This window comes from Hirundo rustica, chromosome W, assembly GCF_015227805.2.
Source record: "Hirundo rustica isolate bHirRus1 chromosome W, bHirRus1.pri.v3, whole genome shotgun sequence".
Taxonomy (NCBI): Eukaryota; Metazoa; Chordata; class Aves; order Passeriformes; family Hirundinidae; genus Hirundo; species Hirundo rustica.
In genome coordinates, this window is record NC_053487.1 from 11,855,011 (window position 1) to 11,874,170 (window position 19,160).

The following is a 19,160-nucleotide window of genomic DNA, read 5'->3' on the forward strand; positions in this document are numbered from 1 at the left end:
CTAGTGGATGGAAAATCACCGGAAGTCTACTGGGCGGAGGTGGTGGGGGAGAACAAACCTTCTCTGGCATGTAACTTTAGCCCATGGGTCAGACCGCCTCCATGTGGAGGGGGTGCTCGACTCCGGCGCGGACGTTACCGTTATACCTGAGAGCATGTGGCCATCACGTTGGGAGTTGCAACCTGTGGCAGGCAAACTTCAGGGCATAGGAGGAATCACAATGGCAAAAATATCAAAAAACATAGTGCAAATTGAGGGACCTGACGGGAAATTGGCAAATGTCCGTCCATTCGTTGCTGAATATAAGGCTCCCTTATGGGGGAGAGCCACCATGTCACAATGGGGAGTCCAATTGGTCATTCCTAAGACACCCCAGGATTTTTGGAAATAGCCACTGTGGAGCACTCTACCCACAAACTAAAGTGGTTGGACAATAACCCAAGATGGGTAGCACAGTGGCCATTGAGTAAAGAGAAGCTCAAGGCGCTTGAGAAGCTTGTGGAGGAGCAGGTGGTTCAAGGTCACCTAGAAGAGACAACAAGCCCTTGGAATTTCCCAGTCTTTGTAATAAAGAAACTGGGAAAGGACAAGTGGAGGTTGCTCCATGACCTCCGAGAAATAAACAGAATTATCGAGGACATGGGACCACTCCAACCAGGGATGCCTTCTCCAACAATGCTCCCTCGAGACTGGCAATTGGCTGTTTTAGATATCAAAGATTGTTTCTTCCAAATTCCTTTACACCCAGGAGATGCCCCACGGTTTGCATTCTCAGTTCCTACCATTAATCGAGAAGCCCCAATGAAGAGATATCACTGGAAAGTACTTCCCCAAGGTCTGAAATCTAGTCCTTTCATATGCCAACAGTACGTAGCCTCATTACTGTCATTGGTACGTGCCAAAAGAAAGGATGCCATCATCCTTCACTACATAGATGATCTACTTGTGTGTGCCCCCAATGACTCTATACTCCCAACACTGCTTGACCTAGTCGTTAAGGTTTTAACCTCTGCTGGATTTTAATTGCAGGAAGATAAAGTTCAAAGGATGCCACCTTAGAAGTACCTGGGTCTACAAATAGCTGCAAGAACCATTGTTCCACAGAAATTGGAAATTGAGTGTAATCCCAAAATCCTAGCAGATCTCCACTCCTTGTGTGGGTCTTTGAATTGGGTAAGACCTTGGCTAGGCCCCACAAATGAAGATTTGGACCCTCTCTTCAATTTCTTGAAGGGGGAGAGGGAGCTGGTTTCTCCCAGGGAACTGACCCCAGAGGCAAAGACAGCAATCGAAAAGGTACAGAAGGCCTTATCAGAGAGGCAGGCTCATTGATGTGAGCCAAACATACCTTTCCAATTCATTGTTCTAGGAAAACTGCCACATTTGCATGGTTTGATTTTTCAATGGATCGAGGGGCAGAGAGATTCACTCTTGATCATAGAGTGGGTCTTCCTCTCCCACCAAAGATCCAAGACCATCGCTGAGCCACAAGAGTTGATAGCTCAACTGATTCAGAAGGCAAGGGTGAGATTGTGTGAACTGGCTGGTTGTGACTTTACATGTATTCACCCTCTGGTCAAACTTTCTAAGGAGGGAAGGAACTCTCCCAAGAAACTGACCAAAGAGATGTTTTCTCAGTTTTTTTCTCCGAGATTCAGGTGGTTTTAGAGTCTTTTTGCCCTCTGCAAAGCTCTGAGCCAAACGCAAGAAAGAGATGGAGTCTTCAGGGTCTGATTTTTCAAGGTTGCATGCTTCATTTATTGTTTCTTATTTTACAAATTTCTCAGTGCCCAACAAAGGTCTGTGCAGCTGCTCGGGCATCTGGTGACTCCTCGACTCCTCCCGGAGTGGGCTGTCTCTATCTTTTATACTAATTGCTATGTATTCTTTATTTATCATTATTTGCTGTTGGGAAGGATGAAGCCAGAAAGCCCTATAAATATGATTGCTTAGATTTTGAGAATGGGAAACCTGTAACTGAGATAGAATTGAGAGTAAGTTTTGATCTTTGAGATGTCCTAGCTGCTAGATGCCTGTGAAAACAACCTCCTATGTATGATTCATCCCACATATGTAACCCCCCCTGAAGTATCAAGTATCTGTAACCCCATTGCCACAAGCCTGTTACAGCCCACCTCGAGACCCCTTATCAGGGGGCTGCGAGAGTGGGCCTTTCTTCTTCTTCTTCTGTCTCTTGTCTCTTTGTTCTCTTCTCCTTTGCTCCTCTCTCTTGCCTCTTGCATCTTGCTCTTGGAATTTCTTTATCTCTCACTGCCCCCACTTTCCAAGGCCATGCTACAGCTGCGCCTGGCAGCTCCGAGCAAGGCCTCACATCCCATACAATAAACCTCTTCTTCTAAAACCTAACTTCAGAGATCTCTCGTCTACATTCATCCACACCGTCCTGGAGTCCTCAGCAGCAAGCAGGAGGAAGTATTTCTACAATTTGCCAATACCTATCACTTATACTAAAAAGGTCATCTCTACTTTGACCCAATCTCTTGAAACTACTTTGTGCCACCGTCACTGCAGAAAATGGAGTGAGGGAAGAAGAAAGAAGAAGCAGGAGACAACGCCCCAAATCCTCCATCTTGCCCCCATTCACTTCAATACTAAAAACCCAAATCTACTGTTTTCTCACCCTGTGATAAGCTAAACTACTATCTTTCACACTCTTGTGGCTTGCAATCCTTCCCGCAGTGTAGGAAGCCTTTCCCATGGACTGAGATCAAAGCCAATGTCCCTCTGGGGTCTGGGCCAGGGTCCCAGACTCCCCTGTCCAGGTCTCTGACCCTCCAGGGCAGCCAAAGGAATGCCCTGGACTCCAACAGTGTTTGAGCATTTGCTCCAGAGCAAGGCCAGTCTCCAATTATCTCTGGACAGCTACAGGGGACAAATATCAGTCCATGCCCCGTCTCACAAGTTGTTCAATGAGGAATTCCACCTCATTCCTCGTGAGGAGTCGGAGACCACTCAAGGCTCTCACAGTGTTCACGGACGTATCCGGGGCTTCCCACACGTCGGTGATGACTTGGAGAAATCCTCAGACAGCATTGGGAAGCTGATGTGGAGTTTGTGGAGGGATCCCCCCAAGTGGCTGAACTAGCCACAATGGTAAGAGCCTTTGAGAAGTTCTCGGAACCAATTAATTTGGTAACAGACTCTGCTTACGTGGTGGGGGTAGTGTCCAGAGCGGAGCAGGCTGTGCTCAAAGAAATTGACAATGAACATCTCTTCAGATTGCTTTCAAAGCTAATTTATTTAATTTCTCATCGAGAACATCTGTTCTATGTGATGCATGTAAGATCACACACTGATTTGCCAGGTGAAATTGCAGAGGGGAATCGTCAGGCAGATTCCCTTGCTGCACCTGTTAAAAATGCACGTCTCCCTGATATCTTCCAACAGGCAAAGCTGAGTCACCAACAATACCATCAGAATGTGCCAGGCCTGATCCGTCAGTTCCAGCTAACACAGAGCCAGGCTCGAGCCATTGTGGCCACCTGTCCCAGCTGCCAGGTCCAAGCGATGCCATCGATGGGTATGGGAGTTAACCCCCGGGGCCTTGGCAGTTGTGAGGTATGGCAGACAGACATCTCACACATTCCTAGTTTTGGATGCCTCAAATATGTTCATGTAAGCATTGACACACATTCAGGCACAGTGTATGCCTCTGCCCATGCAGGAGAAAAGACTGAACGTGCCAAGAAACACCTAGTGCAAGCTTTTTCAGTGTTGGGGATTCCAAAAGAAATCAAAACTGATAACAGCCCAGCATACGCGTCCAAGGAGTTCCTGGAGTTTGTCCAGCAGTGGGGAGTGGAACATAAAACTGGCATCCCTCACTCCCCCACAGGTCAAGCTGTGGTTGAGCGAGCACATCAGATGCTCAAACAGGTCCTGGCTAGACAGAGTAGTACGACTGTGTGGATGTCTCCACATGAGAAACTCTGCAAAGTCATGTTTACCATCAATTTTCTGAACTGTTCATTTGAAAACATGAGTCCACCAGTGGTACGCCATTTTAACAGTGGCAATCAGTTCAAATTGTCTCAGCTTCCACCGGTCATGATTAGGGATCCAGAAACTTGGGAAACCAAAGGTCCCTATGAGCTCGTGACCTGGGGTCGTGGCTATGCATGCGTGGCCACTCCCTCAGGCCCTCGGTGGATTCCCCAGAAGTGGGTGAAACCTTTTGTCCCTAAAAATCCAGCTCCAGCAGAAGGGGATAAGAGGCAAGTAGCCGTTGCATCCAAAAGAAGATGCCGCCGGATGGAGGAAAAAGAATCTTCCTAGATGTGGACTCCTTCTGGCAGAAACAGAAACTTTTAACATGTTTTAAAAATGTTTGTTTTTCTTTTTAGAGAAAGCCTACCTCACACTCAACCCTGTGATGAACCCCATACAAGTTGTCATCTTGTTGTTGCTGAACAGCCTGGCAGCTGCATGGATCATCCCTCAGCCGCGTCAAAACATCTGGGTGACCCTGGCACAGTCACTTCAGCAGGAAAACATATGTTTGTCCACTGCATCAACAGATAATCCTATGTCCACCTGTCTGGTATGGGGTTCCATGACAGGCTGGAGAATTTCCAGCAGGATTAGACACACATAGGTCCAACGAAATTCCAGAGCCAAACACCTTCTGACCATACAAGGGTCATCAGCAGAAAGCTGGGATGACCGTGAACCCCTTAGAGGAGTGGTTGCCAAGTTCGCCCAAGATATCTCAGGAACCCCAAGAATTAGAGTTATTGGGTTCCTCCTCTGCATCATTCTGCATACATTTTTCTGTCTACCCAAAACCTCCTAACATTAATGAGTACCACAATATAAAACAGTATCGTGGGGAGTTTTCTGCAAAAAGATGGTGTCATCAGATAAGCCATACTGAGGCAGAAAACCCATCTCACTCAAGACCCAGAAGCCTCCCCAAGGGATTGTTCTTGATTTGTGGGGATCGGGCATGGGCAGGAATTCCGTCTCGGCTTTTAGGAGGGCCATGTACCATAGGGCGGTTGTCCGTATTGACACCCAACCAAACTTTAATTGGTGAATGGACTCACAAAAAACAAATCGGCAAACAAAATTCAAAAGAGGAGTGCTGACCAATTGGATCCAAATTGTAATTCAGAAATTTTTCATTGGGCCAAGTCAAAAGGAGTTGCTGTGTCCCTGTTCCTTCTGTGGGTCACAGCAGCCAAAGCTCTAGGTGAATTGGGCCATCTAGAGTGCTGGGTAGTCAAACAGGCAAATTTAACATCCACCACCATCAGCTCTCTCCTAGAAGATGAGGAAATTACCAGACAGGCCACTCTCCAGAACCGTGCTGCTATAGATTATCTCATTACTTCATGGACATGAATGCCAGGAATTTGAAGGACTATGTTGCCTAAACCTGACCTCGAAGGCTCCAAACATCCATGCTGCCCTTCGAAGCATGAACAGCTTGATCGGACAAGTGAAGCGAGAATCTGAGGATTGGATCAAAGAACTGTTCAAAGACTGGGGACTTACAGGGTGGTGGACTTGTATAGTTAAAACAATTTTGTTATTTCTTGTTATTCTTCTCCTTGTAACAATAGCGTTTGGGATCCTACGCTGTTTGATTTTCAAAGCTATCAATAGTCTCATACCTTCTACCTCAAAAGTCAACCACATAGAGTTGGCAAAGCTAAAGCAGGCTGACTCCCCCACCAATTGTAATTGGTGGGAAACCCACATTCCGTGTAACCTAATGTTCTTCTTCTAATGTTCTTAAACAAAAAAGGGGGAGATGTTGTGTTCCTCTGAGGAATGTTTTTTTCCCCTCAGAGTCCCCCTGAAGCCTGTGTCATGTAGTTTAACCCTTCTTCCCTATCTTACCTACTCCTGACCCTATTGGCTCAGGGCCAATATCTTTCCTTGGCCCAAAAACTAGATAAAGCCCCGTCTCTTCCTGTTCGCTCTCTCTGTCCTGACTCTCCGGGAACATCACATCGAGAATAAAGCTTGGACTGGAGCTGGGGTAAGAGCCACTCTTTTGAAATCCTTATTCTGTCTCTATGAAATATATTTCCCTAAACCCCCTGAACAACTGAGCTAGCTAGAGCCCGGGGGGTGGCTAGAGGGAGTATATTTCAGATAGTGTGCTGCCAGATGTGGGTAAAATTCCAAAGTGCAGTCTTTTAACTGAAGGAAAAATTGCCTTATAAAGTCTTTTGAAAATGGAAAGGCCTGTGAATGACTTGAGGAACTAGATTTCTGCTCTGGTTGTTCTGGAAACCAGAGTCTTGGACCAGGCATGCAAGGAGCTGAAGCACCAGTTGCTGTGATCCAGAAATGAGATGAGGCTTAACATGACATAGGAATGCCTTGTGAAGCTGTAATTCTGATGATGTTTTCATCAGCAATATATGTCTGTTGCTGTTCTGAAGCAGGAATATTTTGAGCTCTGTGTTTGTCAGAAATTGGCAAAAATCCTTGTTCTGCGGTGTTAAATTGCTTTGGAGATTGTTCTGAATGGAAATGTTTTTTGTAAATCGTAGGGTAAAACTGCTCCAATCTTGCTGTTCTGCCACTAGGTGGCGCTGGCGCTAGATCGATCAGTTGCGGTGGATCGAAGCTTCGCTCTGAGCGGGATGGAGTGGGAATTTCCGCAGTCGCGGTTGAAACTGCCTGGTGTTTTTGGAAAAAAATCCCCCGCCCTGGCTGTTTTTGTTTCTGAAAACAGCTTTGAGTCTGCTCGGTGCTTCGGGGGAACATTGGGAATCAGCACCCCCACTGCTGCTTCGGCGCTGATGGGAGGGGACAGGTGAGGCGCCGCTTGCTGTGAGAGGGAGGTGTCCAGTGGAAAACCTCCCCGCTGTTCCTGCCCCATTCCCGCCCCTCCTGGCTCCGTGCCAGCATCTGCCGCCTCCAAACCAGCGTCTTCCGCGTACCCCGGAGGTCTCTGCACGGCGTGGTCTCGCTCCGCCTCCTTCGGCCCGCTGAACTCGGGTTGGAACCACCCGGCCTTCTTTGCCGCCCCCTGCACTTGCTCTGCCAGGCCCGCCTTCGCTGCCTCCCCATGCGCTAACTTTTGCAGCCTCGCCTCTGGTGCTGCTGCCCCCCCGCGTGGTGGCTCTGCCCCCTCAGGCGCGTCGCTCGCCAGCGCAGCCGCTCCCCCCACCCCCACTCTCTCCTCTGCCGCCTCCTCTGTGACGCAGGGGGAAGAGGGTGGTACAGAGCTCCCGAGCGGTGGCTCCGCACCCGCCCCTGTTGGATGGAGGAGGTCGAGGGGCGCCAGTGATGCAGACTTAGGGATTGTGCGTCTCGGGGTAGGTTGAGGCGTCTGGGACTGCCCCTGAGGTGGAGATTGGAGAGGGAAGGAAGGTGGAGTTGGAAGATCCGTTTTGCCAGACCCCCCCTTCCCGGGGCTGTAGCAGGATTTTTGGAGACAGACACAGAGAGGCCTGACAGTGCTGGGAAAGTTCTGTTGTTTTAGCACTGTCAAGGACGATGAGCCTGAGAACCAAGACACTGAGCCTGAGAACCAGCTTTTTCCCTCAACAAAGTGTAAACAGGTAACTACAAAGGAATGCTTATGCAGATAATACTAGCCAATAGCTAGTAGTAAAATGCCGTGTGAACAGCTTGTGCACAAGAATGATATATGTATAAAAGGACCCTGTGTACCCTCAATAAATGGAGCATTCACCACTACTTCTGTGAAGAAGGTGTTTGACTCTGGCTGTTCCCCGTGGTTTTGTTTTTGTTTTGTTTTTCTTTCTTTTCAAAAATCACCTTTACGGGGGGTCTGCGCAGGCACAGTGGGACAAGCCTCAAAGAATGCCATGTCCCATTCTTCTTGATTTGGAGGGTGTATAAATGTGAAAAACGCCAATCACTTGTTTTAAAATTTTAAAAGTTTAATAGTAAATAAAATGGTTATAAAAATAGAATTAGAGTAATAAAAAAAACCTGAACAAATAGGGTTAGGACAATACAAGACAATAAAAACAAAGAAACAGACGTCCGAGTGCCTTCCCGAGCAAAAAGCTCTGAAGAAGGACCCCCGTTAACAAAGGATTATCTCTTAAAAGCAATTGTCTATTGAATATTCATACATTTCATACATGATGCATAAATTCCATTCAGACAAAGAATTCTCCCTGGTTAGTGCCACTTTTTTCCTTTAATCTCTATGGCGTCTTCAGGCTGAGGGAGGCAGAAGACGTTGGTCTCTTCTGATAAGGAAGTCATAAATTCTTTTTCTCTGAAAGATTTACGTTTTCCTGTGGCTGGTATATAAAAACTACATTTTAACTACAAAACTACCTTTACCATACTATCAAAATATTAATACAACATTACTAATCAATACAACATAATACATATAGTAAATACCTTGCGTAGAGCCATATAATATGCACTTTTCACAATAAGTAATTTCAATTTCGCAGGAGTTGGAGATGGGTATTGCTCTAAATCTGTTTGAGCCCCTTGGTGAGTGGTCCCCCCTGCTTCTGCCAGGATAAAACCTTCCCTTAGCACAGCAGTGGGAGTGGTCACATACCCTGGCTCAGTGCCAGAAGGTGGAAGGGCAGCTGACCCTCCCCCCATCGTGTCCTGCAGCATTTGAGGGTTTTCTGCGATTCTCTGGGACATTATCTCGAGTAATAGTCGACCTGCAGATAAAAGCTTGAGTGCCCCCACATCTTTGAGAGTGGCGCAGCGATATAACTGTCTGTTTACATCCTGCCATAAATATGGCCAAAATAAATCCTGAGTCTTGACATCTGGGTATAAATTATGGACCCAGATTAACAAGGACTCCAATTCCTGTCTGGAAACAGTGACCGGATGGGCCAAAATTAAATTTTCCAGAGCAGAAAAAATGTTTAACTGTGCTTGTGAGCGGGATCCCTGTTGTAGTGCATTAATTGGGTTTATATTGTGTTTCATTTTATATTGGGTTTTGTAATGTTTTCTTCTGTATCACGTGGTTTGTCCCTGCTCGGCCGTGCCCATCCTCCCACACTGGAATGTAACCCAACTCTGTTCCACTCCCACCTTGTCCCTGATTGGGTAGTGGCTTGTCCCTGCCTCTAGGGCCTGCCCCCTGGATAAAAGCCCTGGGATGGAGGCGGGGCAGGTTCTTTCGCCACGGGACGGGGAAGAGGTAGGAGCTACTGGGCTCCGGACTCTGCAGGGGCAGGACCCCCAAAAATAAAGCCATGATTTCCCCCTGGAGCAAAGAGCAGACCTGCTTTCCTTTTGCCATCAACAGACATCTGGGTCTCTCTAAAGAACCGCCACAGCTGGCATCCAAACGTGGGGCTCGAAGCCACAAGGGGCTCCCAGAAAGCTGGAAGAACCGTGCGTGGAGCACGTGGCCAAGGAACCTCACGCAGGCACGTGAGTCTGGAAACGTAGCCCATCCACGCAGAGAGACAGACCCGTCAGGCTTGGCGTTTGCTATGGAGTCTCCGAAACACAGGACTCCACAGATCAAGGCTGTAGTTTTCCTTTGGACTTAAAAAACCCATCGGAGTGCTGCGAAGAAGCCCCCCGAACGGCAGGCTTCTCCCAGAGAAGGTGACCATGTGTTAGTGGACAGCCGACCCTGGGAACCGAGACTAGAAGCTCTTTTTGCACCAATAGGGTCAGTCTCAGGCAAAAGGAGTGATTGGGAAAGAAAGGAAAGATTCGTCTGAACACGGGATTTTTGGTAAGTATTACCACTTTGGAATCTAAGGAAAAATCCTTCAGAAGCGTTGTTCCTCAGGGAAGGGTTTTTTTTACCTTTGGAGGAAGGTTTTCGCTTTCAGAGCAAACCTTCAGGGTGCTTTAATAGCAAATTCTGTTCCGGCTGTGCAGCTCAGGGGATGAAAAAGGTAACAGCTTCCCCTCCGAGTTTATTTTTTCTCCAGCGAGGTTTTTTTTTCTCGTTTCGGTTTCCCAGTCACAGTTAAAGAGGACACAGAAACTTAAAATCTGAGCCAGAAATGGGTGCTAGGCCATCTGTGTCTCAAAAAAGAGTCTAATACCAAATTTTAAGCGCCTTGGATGATGGGGGGGGGGACCCATTGTTCAAAGAAACAGCTGAAAAAATTAATTTGGTGGTTGTTTTCTCAGTTTCCACATGTATCATTATAGGAAAAAAGCGTCCCAGAATTTTGGGAGGCTATAATGAAAAAATTAGTTGAATCAGGCTCCACAGAGGGTAACAAAACTGCAAATTTGGCTTTTTGGAGCTTAAAAATTCGGTTAGTATTGCAAAAGCAAAATGAAAAGAAACAAAAGCCAGTTCTTTGTGGATTTTACCCAGTTTCCTCAGTCTCCCTCTCTCCCGACCCTAAAACCCCTTCCTCAGGCGCGGATATTCTGAGGAAAGCAGCCCACCAGACAGGGCAGGGAAGCTGCAGCTCCCCGGGCTTTCCCTGAATTCCTGAGTTCCCCTGCTCAAGGAATTCTGGCCAGATTCCTCGAGAAACCCCTAAACTTTCCCCAAACCTCCCTTCTTCCCCAGTTTGTACTTTTGCAGACAGTTCAAGTGCTCAAACCCCCCATCTTAGTGGTTCCCAAGCTGGTCTCAGTTCTGGGGGGGAATCACAAGATGGCGGAGACTCCTTTGTCCAGCCACGAGGAGACTTTTTCTTTGTCTGTCCCTCCTGCTCACAATCCCTTTGGTAACCCAAGTATCCCATTCCTCTCCCCAGACCCCTCCTTCCCTTCAGTGCCGAACTGGCACCGCCCTCTCCTCTGACCCCGCCCCCTACCCTCAAACCTCCGCCCTCCAACTCCGCCCCATGTGAGTCAAGACTCTAGCCCCTCCCTGCCCCTGGTTCCCACGGTTTCCCCACCCACAGTCCCAGTTCCCATGCCCCAAAGGGGAAGGGGAGGGGAACCGGGAACCCGGAAGCAGGAAGCCATCCCAACTTTTCTGCCACCCCGGTCACATATCGACAGTCAAAAAGGGGGGTGTTGTCCATGGTTATTGGGACACCTTCCCCCAACAAGCGATTCAGGATTTATGCAAAGCTCAGATTGATTTTGGATATGAAAGTGAATACTTTTGCAACCTTTTAAAAGCAAATTTAGCAGGGAATCCTACAGTTCCCTTTAACCTCCAAAGAGAATTACTTCCAGAGCTTTGGCAAAATCCTGAAACGCCTGTTGATAATAATAATTTCCCAATTCAATTAGAACATCTATGTGGTGATAGTGAAAGGGTCTCAGCCCTCAAGCAGGCTCAGGAAATTCCTTTGCTTCCATCAGAACCTTTAGTAGCGTTTGTGGAGCGATTAACCCCAGCTATCGAGTTACAGGTTAAAAAGGAAGAAGGAGCCCAGGAACAGGTCCTGGAGGAAATGGCGCTGACCAATGTAAACGAACAGTGCAAGGCAGCCATCCTCAGCCTGCCCATGGAACTGGCTCCAACCTTAGATGACATGCTCCAGGTGTGTGCCAGGAAGGTTCCCTTCATGACAGCTCACCAAAGCCACAGTTCCAGAGTCAAGCCACCACAAAAAGCCACTGCTGTAGACACCGTGCCTCCTGTGCCTGTGCCATGGCCACCACCCAAGAGAAGAACAATGTGTCTCCTGTGCGATCAGGCTGGACATTGGGCATCTCAATGCCCTTTAAAGAGGCAATTACTAGACTTTCAGGACAATGGCGGCGGGGGGTCTCAGGGGCCCAAAGAAAACCTTTCAAAAAACTAAAAGATGAGCGCCAGCTTGCCCAGCGTGCCGACATAAATAGGGCAAGTTCAAGGAGGGGGAGAAAAAACTAAAAAATGCAAATGTTGAATTAACTAATTGTGCTTTAACCAGTTCTGCCTTTTAGCAAAAGTCACCGGATGTGATAGTAAAGGATCCAGTGACCAGAGAAACAAAAAGTCCTCATGATTTGGTCACCTGGGGTCATGGGTATGCCTATGTGTCCACTCCCCCAGGTCTCAAGTGGGTGCCAGCTGAGTGGGTGAAACCTTTCATCCCTAAAAGTGCAAACCCACCTGCAGAGGCCCCACAAGTGGCCAGTGCTGCCTGGAGGAGGAGAAAGCACTGAAACCTCTCCTAATTATCCCTTAACAGTGTTTTTCTGGACAGCTTGTTTGCACTAGATGTCATTTTTTATTTTTCAGCTTTAAAGGTACTCAGGGTCCAAACTCTGAGCATCTCCCATGGACTGAGCCTTCCTCCTTCTCAATTTAATCAGATAGAGGGAGATGTTGCCTTGCATTAATTGGGTTTATATGGTATTTCATTTTTATATTGGGTTTTGTAATGTTTCTTCTGTTCCCTGGAAAGTGTATCATGTGGTTTGTCCCTGCTCGGCCATGCCCATCCTCCCACACTGGAATGTAACCCAACTCTGTTCCACTCCCACCTTTTCTCTGATTGGGTAGTGGCTTGTCCCTGCCTCTAGCCCCGGCCCCCTGGGTAAAAGCGCTGGGTGGAGGCAGGGTGGTCTCTTTGGCATCAGAACAGGGACGGGAAGGAGCTAAAGGAGCTCTGTACTAAATAAAGCTATAATTCCCCCCCTGGACAAAGAGCAGGCTCTTGCCTTTTGCCATTGACAGTCATCTGTTCTCTCAAAGAACCCCCACACCTGTCCTTCAAACCTAGACACTAGTGTTTAGGTCATCTGAGAAGGCAATCTCTGCCACTGCCATTTCTCTCAAGTGCTGAATTCCTTGTTTAATGGTTTTCCAGTGGGTTTGCTGCACACAGAGATCATCTGCACACAGATATCTTTGTGCCACACTTCCCAGAACCCGTTCCCAGAGACTGCAAGGGTGAACCTCCCTCATCATTTCTTGGTCGATAACCAGATCATGTGACAGGGATCCTAAATGTCTTGCTTCAGTGCCATCCAGCATTGTAGCCTCACCTGCAGCATCCCAAAGACGGACTAACCAACTAATTATGGATTCATCAGGTCGTTGAGTGTAATCCTTCCTTAGGCCACGAAGGTCCTTCAGGGAAAAGGACTCAGTAGTGGCTCCTGATCTTGTACCAGTTGATTTGGCTTCTGATTGTATGTTAGTTGGTTGGGCTTCTGATTTTTTGCCAGTTGCTTCAGCTTCTGACTGCATGTCAGTTGGTTCGGCTCCTGATTGGGTGTCAGGAGGCATTGAGGGTCCTTCACCTGGATCATCATTCACTGGTCGATTGGTTTTGCGTGTGTGCTTCTTTCCCTTCTTTCCCTTCTTTCCCTTCTTTCCCTTCTTTCCCTTCTTTCCCTTCTTTACTGCAGCAACTGGCAGTGTCAGCCTCACTGTCTGGTTTAGCTACAACCTGAGTAGCTGTGGGGTTGGCTGCAGCCTGAGTGACTGATTTATCTCCCTGCTCCCCTGCCTCTATCTGCTGCCCTACAGTATCTAGCAGTGTTCGATAAGCATATGCTAGGGCCCAGCTTATTGCAATGAGCTTTTTCTCCTTAGAGTCATCATGGCAGTTCTCCAGATATTTTCCCACCTCGTCTGGGTTCTGAATTTGTTCATGTGAAAATTCCAGAGCCGGGGGATCAGAAAATTCCTTCAAGGTTTGGCCCATTCTCTCCCATTCTCCATACCACTTAGGATTTTCCACACCTGAGTCCACCTCTGGGTCTATTTCTGGGTCAGCAGTCTCATCAGCCCATCTGGAACTCTCAGCCCTCATTCTAGACAAGGTGCAAACCATATAGAGGAAGGTCACCAGGTGAAATACCAGGAAGGTGGTGTCTTTAACATTCAGGGGACACTGAACATTCTCCAAAAGTGATGTAACCGAATCAAAAGAGAAGAAGGAAAGGAGAGGTTGAAAAGCCTCAACTCCTACTCCTCCTCTAACAAACTGCATGCAATTATTAATAAATCCCCAAAACATGCTGCTGGAACTAAGACGCAGGGTAGGACGAAGAAACCATAAACCAAACATACCTGGCACAAACTCCAGTACCTTTATAAACTTCCTATAAATCATAATCACTGAGCCCAACAAAATAGCTATTCTAATTCGTGCATCCCTAGTGTAAAAGCTATGTGTTAGGGACAACACTGGAGCTATTTCCGGATAAGAAAACAAACCTAGGGACAAGAAAGGTATTAAAACCTCAAAAAAGCCTAGGGAACAGACACACAGAAAGACTCCATTCTAAGAGACATTAGGAATTCAAGGAGCAACATGGCTACTGACTGTTTTATCCCCACACAAAGAACAACCAAAATGCAATCAATAATCAATACAAGTTTTTTCCACTGTCTCAAGACACGTGCTGGGCACCACTAAAAAAGAAGGTATTGTCCTGGTTTAGGGCAAATTTGTGAGAAAACCCCTGAATGGGGTCCCTCCGGGGAACAAACCCAAATGGCCCCTCCTCCCAACCAGTCCAGGAAAGAACTTCCTTGGAGAAAAGTGGAAAAAACAATCCTCCCATTTTCTTTCTTGTTGGGGAGGATGAAGCCAAAAAACCCTATAAATATGATTGCCTATATTCTGAGAATGTGAAACCTGTAGGTGAGATAGAATTGAAAGTCGGTTTTGATGTTTGAGATGTATTAGATACTGGATGTCTGGGAAAACAGTTATGTGACCAGCTGAAAGTTACCTGCAGCCAGACCCAGGTCAAATGGAATGTTCTGTCTCACCCACCCAATGGTTCATCCCACACCTGTACCCCTCCCCTGAAGTATTAGGTATCTGTAACCCCATTGGCACAAGTCCTGTTCCAGCCCACCTTGAGACCCCTTATCAGGGGGCTGCAAGGGTGGGCCATCCTCTTTGCTCTTTGCTTCTCTTTGCTTCTCTTTGCTTCTCTTTGCTTCTCTTTGCTTCTCTTTGCTTTTTGCTCTCCTCCACTCCCAACCTCTCCCTTCCCCCACCTTCCTAGGCCTTGCCACGAGCTGCAGCCTGGCAGCTCAGAGCAAGGCCCCCACATCCCTTACAATAAACCTAATCTTCTAAAACCTAATTTCAGAGATCTCTCGTCTACATTTATCTACACCGTCCTGGAGTCCACAGCAGTGAAGCAATTTCTACAATTGGCGCACAACATGGAAAACGCTGGACCCAGCCTTTCAAGCTGTGAGAGACTTCCCCATGGACGGTAACTAAATTACCAGTTGTACTCTAATCGGTGTCATGAGCACAGCATATCGTTGCTGGGCAGCGTGAGGCTGGAGCTCTTTAAAGTTGCCGAGGGCAAAACCTTGAGCACAAGGACCATTACTAAGTAGCGAACACTCGGAGCTCTGAGGAGGTTTTTGCCTCGCATCCCTCGAGCACAGACGGCTGCTGCTGAGCAGTGGCCACTGGAGCTCATGGAGGGAACTTTGCCGTGGTAATTGCCACGTGCATTGAGCGCACGTGGGCACTGCTTTGCACTGCCCGCACTGAAGCTCTGAGTGGAGGTTGGAGTCCCCGAGCACGGAAAAGCCGTTCCTGAGCAGCGCCTGGAGCCGTGGCTCTGAAGGGGACCCCGTGCAGTGTCCTGAGAGCCGACTGGAGAGTCTGGCCAACCCCCACGTCGGATCTCGAGTGAGGACCTGCTTCTGCGACATTGAGGTGAGCTACACTAGTGTAAACAATATGGGTCTATCCCGTTCTACCCTTGATAGAGATCTCTATAAACAAATTAAGCATCTTTTACACTGCAATCACAGTACTTTACATAAGCAAGAGCTAAAAGACCTTTTAGAATGGACTCTAGTTAACTTTCCCAATGCTGACCATTCAGCCATCTTTACCAGAGACTTTTGGGACTCAGTTGGAAATAGACTCTTTAATGATATTTCACGAAAGAATTTCACTGTTGCTGAGCTTGTTCCAGCGTGTAGGGCTCTCGTTGAGCTCTTTGCTGCAAAAAATGCCGCTGCAGCCACGGCATCTAGTCACGCTGTTCCCGGAGATCTCCGCGCGGCCGCGGGTCTGCAGCGGAGCCCGCCCCCTGCCTCCCTGCCGCGCCACGTGGTTTCGGCTTCCGCAGCCCCGCCGAGCGCCGTGGACCCATCCCCCACCCTCGTGGCCGTGGCACCCGTCCCCTTGGCCCCACCGGACCCCGCGGCCCCTCCCACCGCGCCCTCGGTTCCGTTCAAGGCTGGAATTCCGGTTACCGGGGCTCCCTCCCCTCGCTCCAGTGTGGTAATGCCGGGCCCCGTCCCCGCCTCTGCCCCTGCGAGCCCACCCACTGACGGCATCCCGGCGGTGTTTCTCGCTGATGGCACGGCGGCAGCCCCACCCCCTCCATACCACGCGGCCCCGGCTCTACCCCCTCTCCCCCCCGCGGGTCCCGACGCTCCGCCAGCCACTGCGTTTGCGGCTGTAGCTGCTGCAGTCTCCGGCCTCCTGCATAGACAGACGGAGACACTTTTGCAAGCAGCACAAGCTCCCCTCGCTGCAGCTGACGCGGCGCTGGCGGCGCCGCCGCTCTCGCCTGTGCCCGCCGCTGCCTCGTCGCTGCTGCCTTTCAATGAGCCGCCAGTGCCGGCAGCAGAGGCAGTGCCAGCGCCCACGCTGCCGCCGGCAGCTGTCCCTGCAGTTCCCCTGGCGCACAGTAATGCAGAGATGCCAGTCACTCCTCCTCGTGTTCCGGCACGTGCAGAGTGCCCTAGCCCCGCTCCGCGGCGAATGCTCCGGCCCGTTTCCCATCCCTGCTGACACACCATCGTCTGCACCGCGGGACAGAGCGGTCCCTCTACTGCCCCCTTCCAGCATCCCTGCCCTGCCGCAGTGGTGCATGGTCTCTGTCTGCCCAGATCGCACGGCCCCTGCCCCGGCCCAGCCCACAAGCCACGAGCAGCTTACTCCCGCGGCACAAGCAGCGACTGGCCATACGCGCCCAGTCCCCGCTCCGCGGCATGCCCCAGCCAGCCCTCCCATTCCTGCTGCCACCGCGGCTGCACCACAAGCCGTGGCCGCCACTGGGTTCGCGGCACGACCCCCTGCCGACGTGTCCCCATGGCACGGCGACTCCCCGGAGCCCCCAGCCGCAGCCCCGGCGTGTCCTGTGCCCGCAGACTCCTTCCGGTTCCCTCCCGCGGCCCAAGGGGCGGCCCCTGCTGCGGCTCCTGCGCCCCCGCCACCTCCCGCGCACCCAATGCGGCCCGCCGCTGTGATGACTTCCTATGCCGACCCTGTGCACCCAGCATGTGCGCAATTCGCGCCAACCCACCAAGCCGCATCACCTACTTTGATACAGCCTGACAGTTCCCACACGCCCCATGCAGAAACCTACGCTCAGCCAGATCTTGTTACAGTGCCATCGCAAATAGTCCACACTGCCGCGCGTGCTGCACAGCCCGCAACGCTACAGCCGTCAGCAGTTTCTGCATGACCACAGCCTTCAGCAGTCCTTCACCCGCCCACGACTCTGCACACAGCACAACAGCAACATGATTCTACAGCGACTTATATGTATCCTTCCGCGTCTCGTACTCCACCGGACTTACATGCTACAGTAACAGCTTCATGCCTGACGAATCTTCCCACAGCTCCAAGCTCTTCTCACATGTCTTCACTGACAGGCTTTGTGCCTCCTGCATCCTTACCTGTGCCTCCTGCATCCCTGCCTCTGCCTCCTGCATCCTGCCCAAGCATGACAATACCACAGCTTGGCACACAAACCATGCAACGAGAAGGGGGAGCATGGAATATGACAGCCACTTTAACAAATACAGGACAGACAGAGAACTGTTTTGCCCTTGCAGCTGCCAGCCCTCTCAAACCTGAACATCCACCACCACCAATCCTGATTGTGGAAGGTCCCCAGAAATGTTCTGATGACCTTCAACTGACAGACTGGCATGAAGTCACACGAGAAATATGCAAAGAAGAAAATTTAAATCCTCTAGCCATACCTGTGATATTCAGCCAGCAAGCCGGAGGTCCCATGTGATATATGTCCTAAAGTTAATTTGTGTTAAAAAGATGTAAGATGTAATTCAAGCCCTATAAATATAAGTTTTGTTTCTAATCCAGTATACCAAGAGTTAACTCAGATGAAAGCGGCCCAGAGAAGGGTGCAGGAATTTCTTTTGCCAGAAAAGACATAAGAGGGACACAAGGAAACTATGATCAGAATTACCCAAAAAAGGGACACAAGGGTGCCTCTGCCGGGACTCGTTAAAGGGAGAACAAAGACAACAGAAAAAGGAGATGGAAGCCCGGAGAACCAGATGATTACATCAGTTTGATAACTCATCCGTCTCCTCCTGAAATTAACATCTCCACACCACACCTGGACCTGATGATTAAAGGCATTGTCCTCTCGAGCAACTCTATTCAGAATCCCAGAACTGGAACATGGATGTCTAATGAGACTGCCTCAGAAGGAGGAACCTCGGAGTCCCGAGTTTCTCTTAGCGATCCAGTGTATAAAAAGAGACTGCTCCAAGCCAAAAATGTGAACTTGGGGGGTAACATACTAGCTAAGTGTGTTGCCGCGTTCACCCAGCGCCGATCCCGGGCTCGACGCTGTCCTTTTAATTGTGGCTGTCCGAGACTGTCATTTTGTCTCTCAATAAAATTCCAAAATTTTGATTTATCGAATTTGGTGAATCGTATTTATTACAATCTGGTGACCCCGATGTGATTGGAGTGATACCAGGACCCCCAGACCCCTGTCTCTGACCAGGAGGCACCCTGCTGTATTCAGTGGACTGGCGGAGCCGGGAGGCCGGGTGGAATCGATCAACCACACAACGGACTTAAAGACAAAAAGCCACACTTAAAAGGGAGATAGGCGAGGTCAGAGCTCTCGGGGAGCTCAGGGAGGTCTGGGGAACAGAACCTCCGGAGCCACGGCAGAAAAGATCAACTCGTAAAAATCTACGTGCACGAAGAACCCACGCAGGAAAAGGATCGTAAGTATTGCGTGGTTGAGTGGGGGTGACTGAGCGTATGAGTGAGACGTGATTTTATCACGAAGTGAGTGGGACCCTGTTGGGGTTTAAGTCTCCTGTAGAATTTTTTCCCCCCCTCCCAAGTTGCTAGGAGACTAAGTGCTGAGTGCTTAACGTGGACAAAAGAACTGATAACTTAGTTTTGGGGGAGGGAAAAAAGCTCCCGGAGAGAGCGGAGGGTGGGGGGATCTCGCGGCTTTTCTTTTCTTCTTTCCGGAGGGGAGCACCGATCGGGCCACGGCTGGCTGCTGGAGTCCACAGTTAACGAAGGAGTCTGGTCCTGGGAATTCTACCATCTGTTGGAGTATCC